Source organism: Triticum aestivum, chromosome 2D (assembly GCF_018294505.1).
Source record: "Triticum aestivum cultivar Chinese Spring chromosome 2D, IWGSC CS RefSeq v2.1, whole genome shotgun sequence".
Taxonomy (NCBI): domain Eukaryota; kingdom Viridiplantae; phylum Streptophyta; class Magnoliopsida; order Poales; family Poaceae; genus Triticum; species Triticum aestivum.
In genome coordinates, this window is record NC_057799.1 from 107920231 (window position 1) to 107942616 (window position 22386).

Here is a 22386-nt window from a genome sequence, read left to right on the forward strand (position 1 = left end):
AGGTAGGTTATATGAATACTATAAGGTATAGAAACATTTACAGCCATAATAGAGCAAGATAAAATATACTTGGTTCACAAACTGAAATTTTTACCAGAAACTAAGAATTGAAGTTCTGCTCACATGGAGGCATGACATGAGCTAAACTTTGGTGGAGGGCTATTATATGATGATATTAAGGTCCATGCAAAATTGCAACTCATTTGGATATTCCTAGCTTGTACCTCCTTCACAAAGCTTCTTTCTGGACAGAAACTTTGGAAAATCATAATTAAACAATTACTAAGCAAATGAGGTTTCATTTTGGCATGTGGTAATTATATGGACATGAAAATATGTCCAAGGAGTTTTAGATCAATTGGGCAAAGGAAAATGGCACTTGCTTCACAATGTGCCATTTAGGGCAGAATAGGAAATGAATTATTGGAGGATTATTTTTGAACATGGCAATGAAAAGTTTTGCCATATTTGATCAAGATATGACCCAAAAATTTATGAGAATTATTTGGGAATTTTGGAGTGATGGAAATATAGGTTGCTTCACAACCTAGGGCAATTTGAGTTATTCCTTTAATAGAAAAGGAAATATTCCCAATAAAAAGAATATTGGGATTTGGGCTAGGATGAAAATGACAGGGTCTAGGGAAAGATTTGGGAATGACAAGCCACTCTGGAAGCAAAGAAGAGGGCATCTTCTTCAGTTTCCAGACCACAAAGCCACGAAAAAGAAAAACTCAGGCAAAAACCTCGGAAAACAAAAGAAAAAGAAAGGGACAAAAATCAGGCTATCACAAACCTTACCCCCTTAAAGAAATCTCGTCCTCGAGATTTGGTTGCTCAGGGAACAAGTATGAACATTCTGACTTAAGGAAACCGTTTCCAAGTCGGGTATCCTTTTTCCTTTATTGTTGTTCCCATTAAATTTTTATCAGACTGGCCCTGGGGTAGTTTGCTTTACTGTATCCTCATTCTGACAGATCTTACCTGGCTTGCTCATGCTTATATAGGCTCCAATTTCTTTTTAGATCTGCTGACTAGCTGAGTGTGATTTAATTATCACGACTGAAATATATGTCCGTCTCACAAATCCAAAAGTGATTTCCGCTGAGTGTGCCACCCGGCACTGACAACCTTTCATGTAAAGATGATTAGAATTTTCTGATGAAAACTCAAGCTCTGACTCTTTGCATTGGGTTTCTCCACTAAATGCAGGTCCTTTGGGTTCCAAACAGTGAGTTAAAACATAACCGTTTCCTGACAGATTCTGACTCATCGCAAAAGTTTCTGAATCATCTTAACTGGTTCCATTATCGTGAGTATCGGATCCGTACCAAATATTTGATAGTCTCCTGTCGCGGCCAGCATAAAGGGTTTGGCCTGTATGATAATATCTGCAGACTTGGCTGACGGTGGTTCTGACGAAAAAAATTTGTTCACGGCAGGCTATCCATGATGATTCATATAAGTGAGGACTCAGGCTTCCAGACTGTTATTCCTCATGCCGATTACTCATGTTGTAGGCATATCCATGTGGATCAATACTGACTTAGACTGTCCGAGGGATCTGCACCATGGGGGTCGTGTACAATTTTCATACCTACATCACTGGTCTTGCTCCTTCATTATTGTTTTCTTGGTCTGGATCTTTGGCTGAAAGAGTTGGGCCATATTGCTTCTTCGTATGACCATAGGTACTGTCGATGCAAATTTTTTCGGCAATTGGAGTTTATCTCATTTTTCTGATAGGATAACCCATTAAATGGCAGGTCTATCACTTCTCAAGTTCTGACCGCAGAAAAATGATCATCCGAAATCCTTGCAAGAAATCAGCAAATAAATCAGTAGCCACCAGAACGGCCTTTACAACTCATATCTGGGACATTACTGAAATAACTCAACCACGGCTCAGGACAGCCGAAAAGCAGCTCAGAGCATGAGACCGGGTCGATAAGAAGAAGGTGACAGCTCCCTAAAATAGCCAGCAGCTCCCTAAAATAGCCAAAAAGCAGCTATAGGACTACTGTCACAAAAAGAAACTCAACAACTGTACGAGACGGCCGAAAAGCAGCTCAGACTCGTGACAGTTGTTGAAGAGAGAAACAAGAATCGGCATCCACCCCGGATAGCTAGAAACAGCTCAGATCACACGCGTGGTGCCGTCATTGGAGAAAAAGGGGACACGGGCTCATCAGGATCATTTTCCAGGTTAACGGGTTCTTGTATTGAGCTCATTGAGGTCATCAGTCCTCATAATCCTTTGTCACACTGCGGTGTATACTGGCTTTCTTCTCTTAATCATCCTCATGTGGTTATCAGATCCTCATCCGAGTGACTTGTAAGATCTTGATGGTATGCTCATTGCATATATATGAGGACCTGATTCCGAGACAGACGTGTATTCTGACTGATTCTTGATTCTGACAAAAATATTGAGGATCTGATTCTTGGGATTCACTGCCATATGCTGTCAATTCACAGCGTACTACCTTGTACCAATGTCTTACTGAGGAATATTTGATAGCTTGTGCTTGAAACTTTCATCAGACAACTTGCTGAAGAAGACTGAATATCGTGCTTCAGAAGCTTACCCCCTTAAAGACTTTGCTGGGGAAAGACTCGGTACCTTATGCCGGAAGCTTTTGCGGTTGCTTACTAAAGAAGGCAGACTACCTTGCGCGAGAAGTCATCCATGTATCGTACTGAGGAAGATAGATGAATCTTGCCTTGGAAGCTTCTCTGGTATCTTGCGAGGGAAGATTGGGTTGCTTCCACCAGAAGCTTCTTATTGTGATATGCGGACCGAGTACCACATATACATACCATCTTAATATTTCTGATGTTGATTTCCTGTATGAAACAGGGTTTTACTGGACTATCCTCCTTTCTGAGTATATGCCATATATTTGCTTGCTTCCAGGTACATCGAGTTCCAAAATCATCCTCAACGAAAAATTAAACTTGTAACTGAGCCATACCTTTGATAATATTCTGTCAACCTTGCGCACAACTTATCTTCTTGCTGATTTAATCATTTTGTTGTGATGAGTGCACGCTAATGCAAACTTGATACTGACAGTCCATCCAGGATTTCTTTTGCATCCAGACAAGATATTCCCAATTTTTCAGTGCAGTCTGCTGATAATTCCATTTTGTTTAGCTGAGTTTCCAAATATATGCATTTCTTGCTGACTCTTCGGGTCCAGTGTCGGCTGACGAGCAACTTTAATAGGGGAAGAATTTGTAACACCGAAGGCCCAAAGAAAGGAACAAAAAAAACGACTAAAACAAAAGCACACAAGCATCCTACTAATATAATTAATCAAGCAATCACCACATATTACTGCTACTCACACAATAATATGCATGCACACCTAAGCACGCAAATCTCGCGGAAACTCTGGTATTGCGGTCTAATATGCTGTGACGATGTGCACGAGGACGAATAAATGTGTGGAAGAATTGGTGTAAACAGCGCTACACCAAGTGCTAGCTTAGCCAGATAGCAACCTGGACAAGCTCGGAGGTAAGGACGTACTCGATAATCATGTAGTGGGACACGAAGGTCGCAACTACATTATTATCAAGCGGACGGAAAAAGATTCGTACTCGTCCAAGAAATAGGATACCGGGAAAAACTGAGGCTGCTGACATTGCCCTTTCTTGGTAACTACGATCATTAAGGGTTGCTAACACGACAAAAGAAAAGAACGATCCGGGATAGACGCATGTCCATCACCGAAATGATAGACGGGACTGAAAGAAAGACATCGGTGCGATACCTGAGCACCATTTTTTCAAACAGTGTCGGGATCACTTGGCATCACTCTGCTGGGACAGAAACGACACCAAACAGCGAAAGAAAAAGGGACTCGAGAAATGCAAAGGTTGAGCTGTAGTGGATCCAAACCGACGCCAGCTACACTCACCAGATAAATCGTTAGTACAAATACTAAGGCTATATGCATGCTATGCAACAAAAAAATGCTGCAACCAAATGCAATAAACAAGCCAGACTCTATACTACCGATTTCTAATGTTCGCGCGGTCTAGGGCGTCCTACAGCCAGACCTGCTTTGATACCAAACCTGTGTCACCCCGGCTCAGTGAAAACCGGAACGCCCCGTATTCTAGCCCAGAGATCGAGGAGAAGTCTTCTGGAATACGGCACTGCTCAGCATAGAACAAACCAGCTTTCTATTATTACACGAATATGAATACAAGGTCTCCGATATTACAATAAATAACCTCGGTACGGCGACACTACGCCTGCCACTGTTGTTCTATGCAAGCAGCAGAACAACTCGATGCAGCGGAAGAACTCTAGCAGCGGAACAACGACAACGGTGGTGAACTCCACTCCGCAGGGACTCTGGCTGGAACACTTATCCTAGCTCGCACGAACGGAAACCACGACAAGCAAGCAATCAAATCCGGCATGACCTGCAAACTGGCATGACACGCCAGGTCAGTACATTGAATGTACTTGCAAGCTCACAATAAACCAGAAGCATTCAAGGCAGACAACAGCATGGCAATTACAGGTTAGGCAGAATTTAACATGATATCATCAGAACAATATAGCATGAACAACTTGAACATGATACAGTTAACACAACATGAACATGGCATGAACATATTAATCCGACAACACTATCATGCAACATGATGTCACTACATGCACCACTTATTCAGCTCGGGCTACCTTGTGACCATCACATGCATCACTTACCGACCTCGGACATCACACAATCATCTTAGGATCAAATCAAGCTTGGTATAAACAATACCGTAGTAATCATTAAATGACCACAAGGAGCATGATCTTTACTCGCACAACATCACGAATATACAACAACTCGGTATCCTCAATACCACCGTGATCCTTGCGACGATCACAACCCGACCAACACTTGGCCCGTGATCCTTATGGCGATCACAACCCGACCTACACTTGGCCCGTGATCCTTACAGCGATCACAACCCGACCAACACTTGGCCCGTGATCCTTACGGCGATCACAACCCGACCACTAAATGGCTCGTGATCCTTACGGCGATCACAACCAACTTATCTCATTGTTATTAAGCACATTATTCTTATTACTGTTGACTCATGGTGTGTCCTACTTTCGACCTGGGCCCTTATCCGCGGGCGCGGCTATCGATAGATTTAATATACACTCTGCAGAGGTTAGTACATTGTACCCACACTACGGAACCCATGGCCTCGCACTCCCATTCGGGTGGACCAACGGCGTTCCGACAAAACCGATCTACTGCCATGACACTCTCCCGGCCACTCCGACCAACTCCCCTCTGGGCTAAGTCATGGGTGGCCCCGTGTCTACCTCAAGACACAACGACCACCGTCGTGGCCCGTCCCACTCTGGGACACGGATCCAAAAACTAACTCAACAACGGGCACACAAGGCTTATGTCCGCCTACCTGATCAGGGTAGCCGCGTGCCCATAACCTTCCCTCGTTGGAGGCACCAGCGAGAGGCACGAAAATAGACCCAGTTAGGACCGTCCATACCGGTAAGCGTGGTTGCACTGGTCAGCATCGATTCAGCGGCACCATGATCAGCCAACATTGTTCAAGTTCAATTTAATCGGTTAACTTGAATGCAATATACTGAGCCCATGAATAAAATACATGAACATGATATCAACCATAATCATGAGGGTATGCATAACTATCCACCATATCAACAATAAATCATATCCCTGAGCATGGATACTGACTAGCATGACCATCACCAAACATCAACATGTACACTAGCAATCATAAACATATGAAAGGTGATACTAGCATGTAGAACATGATAACAGAGTACATGACAACATAGCACAAAAGTGAAACATGCAACTCTAAACATTACGGAACACGATAACCATCTTTCAAGAGCAAACATTAGTAGAGATTCAAGTTGAAAACCATGGCTACTGCATGACTATCATGCAATTGGGTATTGTGGCTTGCCTGGGATGAAGAAGGCACCGAGGAGAAGTGCGGTGAAGCCGCGGAAAGATTTGCCGGAAACAGATCTCTCTCGGAGGGGGCTGTTTACGTGCAAGGGCAAAAAGGTCATTTTCACAGTGTCAAACCATAGTAAAATGAAAAACCAACAGAAAGAGCTCGACGATACGAAGAAGTGAGCATTGGTTTCACCTTAAACGGAGTTACGGTTGCGGAGTTATGAGGTGTAGAAGATCAGGGACCAATCTATGAATATTTTCATCACCACGGGTCCCTGGGAGGAAAAACTGAAAGCGCATAACTAAATACGTTTTCTGAAAGTGAAAACGTATACTGTACCGAAGTAGAAGGAAAATACGTTTTCACAAACCCGGGAAAACCCGTCTCCACTTATCCACGTGGGCTGAGGCGCCTGGGCCACTGGCGCGTGGGACCCAGGGGCAGGGGGGAGGGGCCAGCGAGGTCGTCCTCTTCCTCCCGCGCCTCTGTTCCTCCCGTGAACAGAGCGGGGCAGGGAGGGAAGCGGCCAAGGGGCGGCCGGCTCCGGCGATCCCCGGCCCGGCCGAGGGTACCGGCGGGACCGAGGGCGGGCCGCACCGTTCAGAGGGAGCACGCCGCCGGGGAGGAGAGGGCTGGAGGGGAGAGGCGGCGCCATGGGAGGGCAGAGGCGGCTCGGCGGAGGTGGTGTCGTCGGAGCAGGGCGCGCCGGCGAGGGCTGAGGAGTCGGGGCGGCTCGCGAGGACGAGGGGAGGCCGTGGTGAGGTCGGGGAGGCACGAGGAGGCTCGGGACGGCCGGAGGATGCGGTGGCCGAACGACGGAGACGACGCCGGGACTAGGGCGACGCGGCCACGGAACTCTCAGGCGAGGGGCAAGGGTTTGCGCGAACTGCGAGGAGGTGGGGAGATCGAGGACAACACCAGGGAGGAGGGGATGCTCGAGCTCGCCGGAACCAAGGAGGAACCGGCGGCCGAGGCGAACAGAGGCGAACTCCGGCGAGATGCCGTGGCTCTGGTGGGCTAGGAGGGACGAGGAGGGGCTTAGGAGCTGCGGGAGAGTCTATGGGTCCTTATATAGGCCGAGGGAGGCTTCTGGAGCTCACGGGCGAGCTCCCGGCCAAGCATTAATGGAGGGCAGTGGCTGGGCATGGCACGGGCATGGCATTTGCGACGCATTCATGGCGAACGGCGACGAGGCAGAGGCACAGAGCGATGCAGAGGCTCACGGGGCAGCTACTAGACATGGTTGGAGGTCGAGACGAGGAGGGAGGAGACGAGCACAGGGACAAGAAGAAGCCAGAGCGCGCAATCTACATGACGCAAGCGTGATCACCACGCGCACTGGTGCAAATAGCTCGTTTTGGCCAGGACGACCATGTCCAGTGGATTGACCCTAGTGACCTTAGTATATTTGAGGCAATAAATCATTCCAGGGTCAAAGAAGAGATTTGCACTTAGCTCCAAAGTAAACCAGCAGCCAAGTGTTTGTGCTGTGCAGTGGGGACACCAGCTAGGTAACTCAGTAAATAGTTTGTCTGGTGATGATCATACACTAAGGTGACTACGATCACAAGAAATCAGCTTAAGAGGAGTTTAAAGGGTGGTTGCTGTAGAAAGTGACCCACTGGTCAGAAATGGGAATTTGGATGATGCACTCACATGGTTGCATCAATTGAGCTGAAAATGGTTATGGCCCAATTATTTGAAGATATTAAGATGCCCAAGGAGTTTCATGCCATTTGGAGGAACCAAAATAGCACTTGCTTCAGAAAGATTTATTATGAGCAGAAACTTGGAAAAATTCCACAGGGCAAATGGTCAAAGGGATTGAGCCACAACTTGGTGTAGGTAGGTTATATGGATACTAGAAGGTATAGAGAAATTTACAGCCATAATGGAGCAAGATAAAATATACTTGCTTCACAAACTGAAATTTTGACCAGAAACTAAGAATTGAAGCTGTGCTCACATGGAGGCATGACATGAGCTCAACTTTGGTGGAGGGCTATGATATGATGATATTAAGGTCCATGCAAAATTGAAACTCATTTGGATATTCCTAGCTTGTACCTCCTTCACAAAGCTTCTTTCTGGACAGAAACTTTGGAAAATCATAATTAAACAATTACTAGGCAAATGAGGTTGCATTTTGGCATGTGGCAATTATATGGACATGAAAATATGTCCAAGGAGTTTTAGGTCAATTGGGCAAAGGAAAATGGCACTTGCTTCACAATGTGCCATTTAGGGCAGAATAGGAAATGAATTATTGGAGGATTATTTTTGAACATGGCAATGAAAAGTTTTGCCATATTTGATCACGATATGACCCAAACAATTTATGAGAATTATTTGGGAATTTTTGGAGTGATGGAAATATAGGTTGCTTCACAACCTAGGGCAATTTGAGTTATTCCTTTAATAGAAAAGGAAATATTCCCAATAAAAAGAATATTGGGATTTGGGCTAGGATGAAAATGACAGGGTTTAGGGAAAGATTTGGGAATGACAAGCCACTCTGGAAGCAAAGAAGAGGGCATCTTCTTCAGTTTCCAGACCACAAAGCCACGAAAAAGAAAAACTCACGCAAAAACCTCGGAAAAACAAAAGAAAAAGAAAGGGCCAAAAATCAGGCTGTCACAAATCTCGAAAAGTGTTCAACATGTCGAAGTTGTGCCTAATCCATAGCTTTTCAACGGTATATTACACACCTCATTCCGATAAACGGTTAAAAAACTAGAGCGAAAACAGTACCGAAAAAACAACGCGTGCAGTTTTTCCGACGAGAAGTTCAGTCGTGTGAGTACTGCAGCACACTTGGTTCAAAGAATGACGTGCACTTGCGTTGAGCGTGCAGTGCGGAAGTGTTATCAGAATATTTATTCTGCTAATATTAGCAGAATAGACCGGCTGTATATACATCTGGGCTATTCTGTTACGCGTAACAGGATATTATTCTGTTACCCTTTTTGAACTGACGGTTTCAGGCGGTTGTACTGATGTTTTCGAAGCGGTTGAACTGATGCTTTCATTTGTGTTTAACAGATCGTCTTCTTTAGTTCAAAAACTTTTTGTAATTTTTTTGTCGGAACGGGGCGTGTAATATACCGTTGGAAAGCTCTTGACAACCATATTTCAAGTATATTGAACGTTTTTGCAAAATCATTATGGTTTAAGAGCAGTTTTGAAAAACCATTTTTTTCAAAATCGAAAACGTGAATTGTATTTTGGACTCAATTTTCAAATGGTTTGTCGGAATTGAGCAAATAAGATGGTGTTGGAAAGCTGGTGAAAATCCGCATCTTCCATATATGTATTGTTTTTTCTAATTCTATATGATTTAAAAGAAATTTGAAAAAGGTGAAATTCTGGGCGAAACGTATTTTCCCATTTTTTGCAAACGGTTTGTCGGATTAACGCAAATGATACGGCGTTGGAAAGCTATGGAAAATGCACAACTTTTTCGTATAGAAATGTTTTTCTAATTCCTTACGGTTTAAAAACAAATTCGAATACGGTCAAATTTGATTTTGAACGCGATTTTTTAAAACGTTTGTCGAAATATGGCAAATAATATACCGTTGGATAGCTATCGAAAATGCGAAACTTAGTCATGTTGAACGTTTTCTCTACTTCACAACCGTTTAAGAGTAATTTTGAATACGGCATGACGGATCCTGCTGTTTTCTCGTCTGGAAAACAGAGTAATCGTACTGATATATGTATATGTTTTTACTGAGCTATTTTTTGTAGAGTAATTTTGAATGGTTCCAAAAAAGGGTACTTGTACTGATGCTTGCATGGTTTTGTACTAAGCGTGTTTTCACTAACTAGACTTTGCTCTGTTTTTTGGGTAATATTTTTCTCGTAAGTTTTCAACGGTTTACTGTATCGTCGCCCCTGTACTTATATGGTTTGTATCATCGAACTGAATGATATTTTATTCAAAAAGAAAATGTGTTTGTTTTGTTTCTTTTTTTTTAACTCAACATTTTTTTGACAACGTTGTTCTGAACTTCTCTCATTTTACGACTTGTACTGAGGTACTTACTAAGCAGGATTTTCATGGGGTTTCTTTTTTTGCTTGAACTTTACAATTTGAATTTCTGCCTTTTTTTTATTCCGAACGGACCACCGTTTTTAACTCGTACTGAGGTACTTACTACGCCCGAACTGGGATGGCTGTCGCGTGTCTCGGCGTGGAAGAAGACGAAGCTCGGGGGCGAGGCTGGATTCGGCCGGCGGCTGGTCCGGTCGGTAGGATGCTGCGCAAGGTGGGGGGTGAACACATCAATGGACACATGTACTACATAACAATGTGCATCTGTACTATCCATAACAAAAAACTAATCTATTACGCTGTGTTGAACTTATAACTTTTTTAGCTGTGAACTTGTTGTATTTTTACAATGCCAAAGCTAGCAAATAGTACAAGATTCACACAACAAGGGGCTAATTACATAGAGCAGCTGCACTAATACAACGGTCAGATCGGTAACTAGTAGCTAGTAGCAGTGGTTACCAACACACATACACATAAATTGATAACAAGGTAATGTACAAGTTCATGTACAGTAACGCTACAAGTTCAAAAAGAAACCTGAGATAATCCTCACATATTAGTTTTTCTGTAAACAAAGAAAAACCGATTAGACATACGGTCAATGAGTAATTTTAAATTGTGCTGAAGGCACACAATAAAGAGTCGTCATTCTGTACATCCTGACATAATCAAATAGACTGCAGAATTTCCCAAGCGAACTTCCACATGTTTTTGTGAATTGAACCTTATTCATATTTTACATAGAAGAATTTGCAGTAGCATTTTTTGTGCGGATGGAATCTGCTACATAGAGAAATGGCAACCAAAATTATGTCACTTGCCGGCTAGCATCCATGAAAACTGAGACAAAATTGAGTCTTGTAGAAGATCAAAGTAATAAAACACTTGCTGCATCCATCAGCAATTATGCATGACCAAGCAATGTGCAAAGCAAAGGCGCTGGTGTTCTCCCTGTGTGTGTGCTCGACTTGGACGGATGTGCAGCACTTGGTGAAGTTGGTGGCCGCGACCCGTGATTCTACTCGTACTGTTTTCAACACTCCACTTGGACGGCTGCCAGCACCCCTGCTGGACGAGCTCGTGCCCAAGTCCTAACAAGCACCTACATAACATCAAAATTTTCAACTAGAGAAACATGATTTTTTAAGCCTTCTATGCACTACAAGACATCAAAAACAGCATTTATATATAGCCTTCTATAGCCTGCTGGACAAGCACCTACATATAGGGGAGTCAGCAATATAATGACAGGTTAAAGGTTCAAAGACTGGTGATTTTACAAGGCCTCTCAAGTCTGAACTGATATGAACTCCTTTTTGCCGAGCTACTGATTTTTTTATATATAGCCAGCTATCTTTTTGAACACACACATTGAACCATTTGTGGGGTTCTTAACGAGCTGATGATAAAAAACATGTTGAACTGAACTTTAGGTTTCAAGAAGTACCGAATGCTTTTGGGTTCTTTTATGTACCTTTTTGTTATCTTATTTCTGAACTCCAACTCACAATTAAAATCACAATACACACATGTACTACGGTACTCTGATTGTACGATTTCTCGCAAAACCATGGGAGTATACTCTGTTCACATCCATTCCGGGACTTTCTTTCCAAAGAGTGGAAGAATTTAGGACAAATGAGATGCTACTATGGCTCGATGAGCGCACATTGATTAAAGGGAGTACTGATCATTCATGCTGCCCTGGAAGATCAAAGCCAGCAAGTTACCAAGGATGGGGATTCGTTTTGGTGTTTTTTATGGGTCTGTTACGCAAACATTTCTTTGTTTCAGAACTGGCAATAGAATTATGAATGTCTGATTTGAGAATCGAATTCAAAAGTGAATCTATATATCTGGAAGAAAGGCAGCACATCAAGAATGTTTGATTATGTAAAATTTGTGAAAGAGAAGCTACTATCGGAACTCATGTACCCAGTACAAGTTCGGTTTTGAAAATAAAATTAACAGTACAAGAGATAAGTAATGAGCTAATGCAGCTCTTGAAAATGCTGTTCTAATTCAACGCTAGGGAAGTAAGAAAATATAACATTACACGCCATCAATGACTAATGGTAGTACAAAATGTTTCTTTTTCGCACATTTTTTCTGGGTTAAGTTCCTATGGCTAGTAGCTATCAAGGATTCAAGTGATCTCTCAGCAAAAATAATTTTGTACTCCCCATGTAGTAATACCTAGACTTGCTGTCACATGTGTTCTTTGTCATCCACAACACAACAATGTTTCTCTGTGCTACTCTCTCTAAGCTACTGAATGTCAATACGACATTTGTGTTGTAACACATTCATCAAAATATTACTGCCTACGAGATGAGAGATGAGAGAGCAATATTACTGCCTACGAGATGAGAGATGAGAGAGCAATATTACTGCGTATGAGACAGAGGTTCTGCCTTCTTCCATCAGGTCTGAATCAAAGCGGCACTAGTTCAATTCAAAATAAAATGTCGGTTCAAACAGGAGGCACGGAGATCTTCGCCGTCGGGAGATGGAGAAGAGAGATTTCGAGCAAGGTTTACCTCACGATGACCGGGAAGGAGGCGCGGGCGAAAGTAGGCATTGCGACAGTGAACGGCCTCAGGCGGCGGTGTTGGACTGCTGGACGCAGCGGTGTCGAACCACCCACCTAAATACTTTTAAGCACCTACGAAGCATCAAAGTCACAAGTAAAACTTGCAGTCAGAGGATTATGTGGAATTTCAATTTGTACAACTAAATACTTTTAGCCCTTGTACAAACACAAGAATCTGAAGAAAAAAATGCTGGCCCTCACTTGCATATACCAGCAGGCACCTACGGAGCACCAAATTCATAACTCCAAAATACCAATATTTGTGCAGTTTCCAAACTTCTCTCCGTCAGTAGAGCATCACAGTTCACTACAAGAAATCAATCAGCAGCACTGCAACAGTGATGATGTAGCTAAGGGAGAGAGAGGGAGGCACGAACTGGGGTCCAGCCTGGCTGCTGCATCCTCGTTCTGGTGCCGTCAGGTACGAAACTTCAGCAATGTACAGGAGCTCATCGCTGCAGCAGGAGATCAAGCCTGGGAGGGCACGAGCAGCGTCACGGAGAGGAAGGAGTGCGCCAGGGGTCACGGTGCGCATGAGGCCGGTGACAGAGCATGCAGTGACGCAAATGGCAGTGGTAGCAACGCACGCAGTGACGCAGGTGTCCGAACTGACGGCCGCGACAAAACTCGGCCACCCTGAAGCCATGGGGTTGGACTGATGGACGCAACGAACTCCGCCACCTTGGGCTGTCGTGGGCCGCGGTGGCTCTAGTAGAGGAGCTAGGCGTCCATGGAGGAGCCGCAGGCCGGCGAGGCAGTGAACTTGCACATGCAGATGGAGTGAACTTTTCAAAATTGGATCACCTAATGTCATAGCAGTCCCCACTTAGGAATTTGCAGAAACAACTAGCATGCAACAGAGAGAACACTTGTGTATGGCTATGGAAGAACACAACAACCAGTGGCAGTCTATTGAGTACTATTTGTAGAAGGATAGTCAGGGTCCAGGAATCAACTCCATTTTTCAATCAACTCGTATTTGATCAGTACTAGTAGTACTGAACAATAAGTATAGATTTGTAGCAGCGGTAAGGAATCATTACCATGAAGAGGGCGACGAGGTTCACGTTTATTTTGGCCCCTCATCGTTGTTGAGATCGATGATGATGAGCAGCAAGTGGGGGAGGGCCGCCGTGATCTGCTAGGTAGGAAGCAGAGGAGGCCATGAGGGCACCTCAGATCGTCGGAGGGAGGCCGCCATGAGGACACCCGTGTTGGCTCACTAGCCGAGAAAGAGGAGCATCGACGAATCTACACCAAGGACACAAAACTATGAACTTCATGAAAAAGAAATTTGAATGTCAAAGAAGTTAGTGTGTGAATTGTTCTGATATAAAATTTTCGTATTCTTAAGAAAGGTAAAAGGCCTACGTTGGCTCCATTTGCAACACGACGACGGAAGTAATTTATCAGAAGATTTTGACATTTTGAGGCCATGCCTTTTGCTTGCACAGCAGTAAGTTCAATTATTTTCTTCTATATATGCTCAATTTGGTGATGAGTTTTTCTGGCAACTTATTTTGGGGGCAATTATTAAGGTAAAGGTGTTTACCACATGTAAGTGTTCAATATCTTTTCAACAATTCAGAGAGTACAAACTAAATAAATATTGATAATCGATCAGCGAGCATGCATCACAAAGCAAATGTTCGAAGCAAAATGAGATGGCATTTACATAGACGAAGCAGGCTGCTGAATCAAATCACTGATTTAGTAGCATTTTTACATAGACGAAGCGGGGTAGCACACATATAGGCTGAACTATTTTATTTAACTGTCCAAATTTTTGGGTCACCCGAATTTGAATCGCACTAGTTCTTTTCCTGTTCAATTAATTTTATCCGAACTTTACTGTCTCTCATTTTTGAACTGATGTGATTTTTTTGCCAAAACTACAACCAAAATTACGTGTGCTGAACTACCATTTTAATATATAAACCTAATTGAGTTTCTGATAGATACTCAACTGTTTTGTAAACATATAGCGAAACTAAATTCATAAACACAAGCATGTTCGGCAATCAATTTTTTCTCTTGAATATGTAGAGGGACACACCTTGTTCTTACGGTCAGATTCATACATCTGGGCAAATAAGTGCGTATAGGAGCTTCAGGACAAGGTACATCGGCACAAGTTTTCGTACATCTTCTTGTTGCATTGAAAAATGGCTTGTGCGTAATCCCATCGACAATGCATCAGAGTTGAACCTGTAGGCACACATTCTATACATGAGCTTGGACGAAACAAACGCATGAATGTCTGAGATAGGTGCTTACCAAAAAGCAATTCATCCTCGTAGCTCCCCGCACATGGATTTGGACTGAAGCATCTTGGTCACCGGACTGCAGGAGAGGGCGGGCCGTGGCGCGAGCTGGGGGGCAGGGGAGGGCGGCGGCGCGATAGGTGGCAAGTGCGGGAAGACGGCGGCGCGATGGGGGACAGAGGAGGAAAGCGGCGGCGCGAGCGGGGGCCGGGGGAAGAAGGCGGCGGCGCGAGCGGGGGCCGGGGGAGGAAGGCGGCGGCGCGAGCGGGGGGCTGGGGAGGAAGGCGGCGGCGCGAGCGGGGGCCGGGGGAGGAAGGCGGCGGCGCGAGCGGGGGGCGGGGGAGGAAGGCGGCGGCGCGAGCGGGGGGCGGGGGAGGAAGGCGGCGGCGCGAGCGGGGGCCCGGGGAGGAAGACGGCGGCGCTAGCAGGTCGTGTTATGGGCTTCAGCGGGCCATTTGAGTTGCTCCGGTTGGTTTTTTGGAGAGTGAAAAATTGCATCGCGCCCTTAGTGATATATATATATATATATATATATATATATATATATATATATATATATATATATATATATATATATATATATAAGTAGGAATGCTTAGATTTCCACTCATTCCCACACAATATTTCCTTCACCCTTGTTAGAAGCATGCTTAGTTATAGACAACATGAAATGTGAGATCCTTCGAAACTCTAAGAATACATGATTGATTACTACAGAATAATAAATGAACCAATTAAGTAAAGGAAACTATCTGTTGGTAAAAATTGTATGTGAACTGCATAACTCATTGCATGTACATTTTCGTCACTAAGAGTTCTTTCATAAGTCAATGATTTTGTTAACTGTCAGAAAACTTACAGAAAAATTACACATCTTGAACAATAGGATGCAAGTACCTGATGATTCAACAAAATAAGGATTGAAATGTAGAACCTATAGAAGGGAGAGCGGGATACTCCAGTTGGCTGAATGTAGAAAAAATAGAACTATTTGAACACCTGAGCATTTTGCCCATTCTTCATTTGATCCGTACTCACCTGACAGCTCCTTGTATTCTTCAAATATTGCCAACTGAACTTTATACAAAAAAAGGTAGACATGATAAACCTATTTATCTCTCGCTGAACTACTCTGAATTTTGTGGTACCTGGTGAAGATTAAGAAAATAGTTATGCCCTGCTATATTTGGTGATAAAAAAGATATCAAATGTGACTAAATAGTTCTGCTTAAGCATATGTACCTGGACTCTTTGGTATAATCCGAACAACAAAAGCTCCCTCAGATAGATAATGCTATAAGCGCTAGGAATCATCTAATTAATTTTAGACCCCCTAAGGAAAAATTGATGTCATGTTGCAACTGGGACTGTAAAAAGAAAGCTTTTGTTCTTAGAAAATTTATCAATAGCTTATCACATAATGGAAGTCTGGTATGTTTAATTTAAATAGCGAAGGAGCACAGAGTCCGAGATTACCTTTAAACTGATGGTGTACTCTACAAATTAATATGCACAGCAACTATATATTATATTTTCCATGTCGTGCTCTACATGTTCTTGGAGGAATGTTTTTCCTGATCTTTTCTTCTTTTTCTTTCTTTGGGGTCTTGGAATACACAGAACTACATGAACTAAATACACTTTAATGTTTCAAAACCTGCGGGCTTTAGCTATGCCTCAGTTCTAAAACATTGTAAAAATTCAGCTCCCTGATGGTCCTTGAGCTAGTAGTCGAATTCCTAGCTCATATACTTTTCTTAGGAATACACAGCTGCATATCCATTAGAAAGTAGGGGCACAACTTTTTCACAGATAAAACTAACCGGTAGGCTGGTGATCAGAACTAACCAAAGCCTTATCAATTAGTATACATGATGTCCAGTACCAACTCTTACTGAATTTGAGTACCTACGTCAATAAAAATACACTGAATTTGGTGTTGCCGTGTAGAAAGGATCAAACCGATCAAGTACAATCAACTATTACTACCTGCAGGCTCTAGCATGCGTTATCCTTCTTCGCACACTTGCAACTACTACCCTGTCATAGCGTAGTTGATGACATAGACATTGATGAAGCATGTGACATAGACATTGATGGGATTAAATATATAAATTAAATGGAAGGAAGCTGGTAATATATAGTAAATTCGAGAGGAATTTATTGCATAATTGCAATGTTAGAGAGACCCATCACAGAATTTGAAGTGAGGCTTTCATCTCTGGACCTTTTACCCTTATTCCCAAGCAGACACCAAAACAAATATCTCAAGTATATACCAAAATTACAATGGGCATCCCTTGAAGGTCATGATTATTATGCTGATAAAGAACTGCAGATTTTTATATTTGCGCATAATATAGCTAGGCTCACAAGCGACATTGCCACGTACGTGAAGCTGAAGTAGCGCTGAACATGTTAGAGTTATAATATAGGTCATGTACCCCTTTGTATTTATCCCGTTGTATAAGGGGTTTCCTGCATATGTTACACACCTGTACATGTATATATATCGGCCTATGGCCTCATGGGAATACAAGTTGCTTATTCCTAACATGGTATTAGAGCTAGGTCAATTTTTTGCACGCTGCAACTCGTGCTATTGATCCGTCCCGATCGAGTCGGCCGCCGCCGCTCCCGCTCGAAGTCGCCGTCCTCCCGCTCGAAGTCGTCGTCGACCGCGGCTGCTCCCGCTCGAAGCTCCCTCCCGCCGACGCTCCCTCCCGCTCCCGCAGCCGCTGACGCCGCCGAAGCTCCCTCCCGCCGAAGCTCCCTCCCGCTCGAAGTTGGCCGCCGCCGCAGCTCTCCCCGTGCTCGGCCACCGCGACCTGCGGGCCTTCGTGCTCTCCCTCGCGCGCCCCCGTACCGCGCTCCCCGTGCTCGGCCCGCGCCCGCCCGTGCTCGTGTGCCCCTCCCGCGGCCGCCGTTCGCGCGTGGTCTTCCGCCTGCTGTTCGGTGGTTCCTCTGATTACGGGTCTCTCCAAAAAAAATTTGTCTGCTGCATCGGGCTATGTTTCTGTCCCTCGCTGTCCGGTGATCTTTGATGGTACTAACTACACCGAGTTCGCTGGCTTCATGCGCATTCACATGCGTGGCATCCGTCTCTGGGGTGTTCTTTCTGGCGAGGTCTGCTGTCCGCCACGTCCGGTTCCTCCGGTGGCCCCTACTCCGCCGACTCCACTGGTTCTTCCTACGGATGCTAATCAGGCCGCCAAGGATGCGGCTAAGATTGCTGATGAGGCTGCTGATCGTGCCTATGATGAGAGGGCTTTGGCTTATGAGGAGGCTCTTCAGACGTATCATGGTGCTTTGTCTGTTTACACTCAGTGGCTTGATGATGATGCTCGTGATGCAGCTGTTCTCACTGCTAGTGTTCTGCCTCAGTTTGCTTCTGAGTTTCTAGGTCTTCCTACTGTCTTCCAGATGTGGACCTGTCTTCGTCAGCGCTATGAGCCCTCTGGTGATGCCTTATATCTTTCTGTGGTTCGTCAGGAGCATGCTCTTCAGCAGGGTGACTCTACTGTTGATGACTTTTATGCACAGAGTTCTGCTATCTGGCGCCAGCTTGATTCTCTCCGCAGTGCTGGTTGTCGTACTTGCCCCTGCTGCCAGGCTGTCCAGGCCGATTTGAGTTTCATCGCGTCTACGAGTTCCTGTCTCGGCTTCGTAAGGAGTTTGAGCCCCGGCGTGCTCAGTTGTTTGCTCGTGGCCGTATTTCTCTCATGGAGGCGCTCTCCGAGATTCGTGCTGAGGAGACTCGCCTACGTGGTGCTGGTTTGCTGGAGGTTCCCTCTGTGCTCGCTACTCGGGTTTCTTCCACTCCACCTGCTGCACCGCCCCATTCTCGCTCGAGTGCTCCGCCGCTCTTGCCCACTCCTTCTGGAGGCTCAGGTCGGCCCCGTTCACATTGTGACTACTGCAACAATGATGGTCATATTGCGTCCCAGTGCTATACAAAGCGGAAACACCTGCGCAAGGCGCGATCATCCTCCTCAGGGCCTTCGTCATCTCCCTCGCCAGCTTCAGCCATTGCTTTGACTAAGCAGGATATTCTGAGACTTAAGCGTCTGCTCGCGGCTTCAGGTTCTTCCTCGACGGGTACTGCTGGTTCTGTGACTGATGCTTCCCGCACTGAGCACCCGCCCTCTACACAGTCAGGTACATCCCCATGGGTCCTGGATTCTGGAGCTTCTTTTCATATGTCTTCTCATTCTTCCGCTTTGTCTTCTCTTCGCTCGCTGGATTCTCCTGTTCATGTCTTCACTGCTGATGGTACTCCACTTTCTGTTGCTAGTAGAGGCCATCTTTCTACTCCTTCTTATTCTGTTCCTGATGTTGCTCATGTTCCTCGACTTACCATGAATCTGTTTTCTGCTGGTCAACTTACTGATTCTGGTTGTCGTGTCATCCTTGATGTTGACTCTTGTTCTGTCCAGGATCGTCGCACGCACACTCTGGTTGGGGCTGGCCCTCGCTGCCGTGATTCTCAGGGTCTTTGGGAGTTGGACTGGCTTCATGTTCCTTCCGCTGCCACCACCATCGCCAGTTCCTCCGCTGCTGTCGCTTCTGTTACTGGTTCCTTCAAGCAGTGGCATCATCGACTTGGTCATCTGTGTGGTTCTCGATTATCGTCTTTAGTTCGTCGAGGTCTTCTGGGGTCTGTCTCAGGAGATGTCTCTTTAGAGTGTCAGGGTTGTCGTCTTGGCAAGCAGATTCAGTTACCATATTCCCATAGTGAGTCAGTGTCTCAACGTCCTTTCGATTTAGTCCATTCTGATGTATGGGGTCCGGCTCCTTTCACTTCGAAAGGTGGTCATAAATACTATATTATTTTCATCGATGATTTTTCTCGTTACACATGGCTTTATTTCATGACTTCACGTAGTGAGGTGGTCTATTTATAAGCGTTTTGCTGCCATGGTTCATACTCAGTTCTCTTTGCCCATTCGTGTTTTTCGTGCTGACTCCGCTGGTGAGTATATCTCTAAGATGTTGCGTGGTGTCCTTGCTGAACAGGGTACTCTTGCCCAGTTCTCTTGTCCTGGTGCTCATGCTCAGAATGGTGTGTCTGAGCGCAAGCATCGTCACCTTCTTGAGACGGCTCGTGCTATGATGATCGCCGCCTCTCTTCCGCCTCATTTTTGGGCCGAGGCTATCTCCACTTCCGTCTATCTCATCAACCTTCAGCCATCTGCTGCTTTGCAGGGTGGTGTTCCTTTTGAGCGTCTGTTTGATCGTTCTCCCGATTATTCGATGCTTCGCTTGTTTGGTTGTGTTTGCTATGTTCTTCTTGCCCCTCGCGAACGCACCAAACTAACCGCTCAGTCTGTTGAGTGTGTCTTCTTAGGCTACAGTGATGAGCATAAGGGCTATCGTTGTTGGGATCCTGTTGGTCGTCGGATGCGTATCTCTCGAGATGTGACTTTTGATGAGTCTCGTCCTTTTTATCCACGCCCATCTTCTTTGCTTTTTTCAGTGGAGGACATCTCTTTCCTCACTTTTCCTGACTCCCCTATCACTTCCGTCGTGCCTGTGCCTATTCGTTCCACTCCCTTTGCTTCTCCACCCCTCGTCGATTCGCCGCCACCATCTTCCCCGGTCTCCTCACCGAGCATGTCACCGGATTCTACACCTTCATCTCCGGTGACTTCTTCGTCGCCACCCCCTGATTCTACCTTGGCGATTCCTCCTTCTCTTGTTCCATCTTTTCCTCAGCATTACACTCGTCGTTCACGACCTGTGGATGTTTCCTTGGATGAGTCGTCCTCTTCCTCTCAGCCTACTTATGGCTTGCGTTCTCGTCCTCGTCCGCCTATTGATCGCTTTGGATTTCCCTCCGCTGGTGCTGCTGTTCTTGAGCCGACTTCTTACCGTCAGGCTGTTGTTCATCCTGAATGGCAGTTTGCGATGGCAGAGGAGCTTGCTGCTCTTGAACGCGCTGGTACCTGGGATCTTGTTTCTCTTCCTCCTGGAGTCCGTCCCATCACTTGTAAGTGGGTCTACAAGGTTAAGACTCGCTCCGATGGTTCTCTTGAGCGTCACAAAGCTCGTCTCGTGGCTCGTGGTTTTCAGCAGGAGTATGGTCGTGATTATGATGAGACTTTTGCTCCTGTGGCCCATATGACCACTATTCGTACACTTCTTGCTGTTGCCTCTGCACGCCACTGGACTATATCTCAGCTTGATGTTAAGAATGCCTTTCTTAATGGTGAGCTGCGTGAGGAGGTGTACATGCAGCCACCACCTGGGTATTCTGTTCCTGATGGCATGGTGTGTCGTCTTCGTCGCTCTCTCTATGGCCTTAAGCAAGCCCCTCGCGCCTGGTTTGAGCGTTTTGCTTCTGTGGTCACTACTGCTGGTTTTTCCGCAAGTGCTCATGATCCCACATTGTTTATTCATCTTTCTCCTCGTGGCCGGACTCTTCTTCTTCTCTATGTTGATGATATGGTCATCACTGGGGATGACCCTGAGTATATTGCCTTTGTAAAGGCCCGTCTTAGTGAGCATTTTCTTATGTCTGATCTTGGACCTCTTCGCTACTTTCTTGGGATTGAAGTCTCTTCTACCTCTGATGGCTTTTTTATATCCCAAGAAAAGTATATCCAGGATCTTCTTGCTCGTGCTGCTCTTTCTGACGAGCGCACTGTTGAGACTCCTATGGAGCTCAATGTTCACCTCCGTGCTACTGATGGTGACCCTCTTCCTGACCCGACGCGTTATCGTCATCTTGTTGGCAGTCTTGTCTATCTAGCTGTCACTCGTCCGGACATCTCTTATCCGGTTCATATTCTGAGTCAGTTTGTCTCTGCTCCCACATCGGTCCATTATAGTCATCTCCTTCGTGTTCTCCGATATCTTCGGGGCACGATCTCTCACCGTCTCTTCTTTCCTAGCTCCAGTTCTTTACAGCTTCAGGCCTATGCGGATGCTACGTGGGCTAGTGATCCTTCTGATCGCCGTTCACTTTCTGCTTACTGTGTTTTTCTTGGCGGTTCTCTCATTGCCTGGAAGACGAAGAAACAGATTGCAGTTTCCCGTTCGAGTGCTGAGGCTGAGTTGCGAGCTATGGCTCTTTTGACGGCAGAGGTGACTTGGTTATGGTGGTTACTTCAGGATTTTGGTGTTTCTGTCACTACACCGACTATGCTCTTATCCGACAGTACAGGTGCTATTAGCATTGTGCGCGATCCTGTGAAGCATGAGCTCACCAAGCATATTGGTGTTGATGCTTTCTATGTGCGCACTGCTGTGCAGGATCAGGTTATTGCTCTTCAGTATGTGCCTTCCGAGTTACAGTTGGCGGATTTCCTGACGAAGGCCCAGACTAGAGCGCAACATGGCTTTTATCTCTCCAAACTCAGTGTTGTTCCTCCACCATGAGTTTGAGGGGGGGTGTTAGAGTTATAATATAGGTCATGTACCCCTTTGTATTTATCCCGTTGTATAAGGGGTTTCCTGCATATGTTACACACCTGTACATGTATATATAT

At 45.2% G+C, this 22386-nt stretch overlaps 1 long non-coding RNA gene across 4 annotated transcripts; it reads right to left on the reverse strand.

Annotated features, from left to right (window-relative positions):
- Positions 1-10306: 10306 nt before the first annotated feature.
- LOC123051972 (uncharacterized) lies at positions 10307-15167 on the reverse strand. 4 transcript variants are annotated; one of them, XR_006424389.1, is made up of 7 exons: positions 14910-15166; positions 14689-14840; positions 13676-13883; positions 13010-13436; positions 12834-12939; positions 12580-12704; positions 10307-11141 (listed from the first exon to the last, which is right to left on the reverse strand). It is a non-coding gene; the product is annotated as an uncharacterized lncRNA (long non-coding RNA). The 4 variants fall into 4 exon arrangements; XR_006424390.1 differs by having other exon boundaries at positions 12834-13394; positions 14910-15167; XR_006424387.1 differs by having other exon boundaries at positions 12834-13436.
- Positions 15168-22386: the final 7219 nt, after the last annotated feature.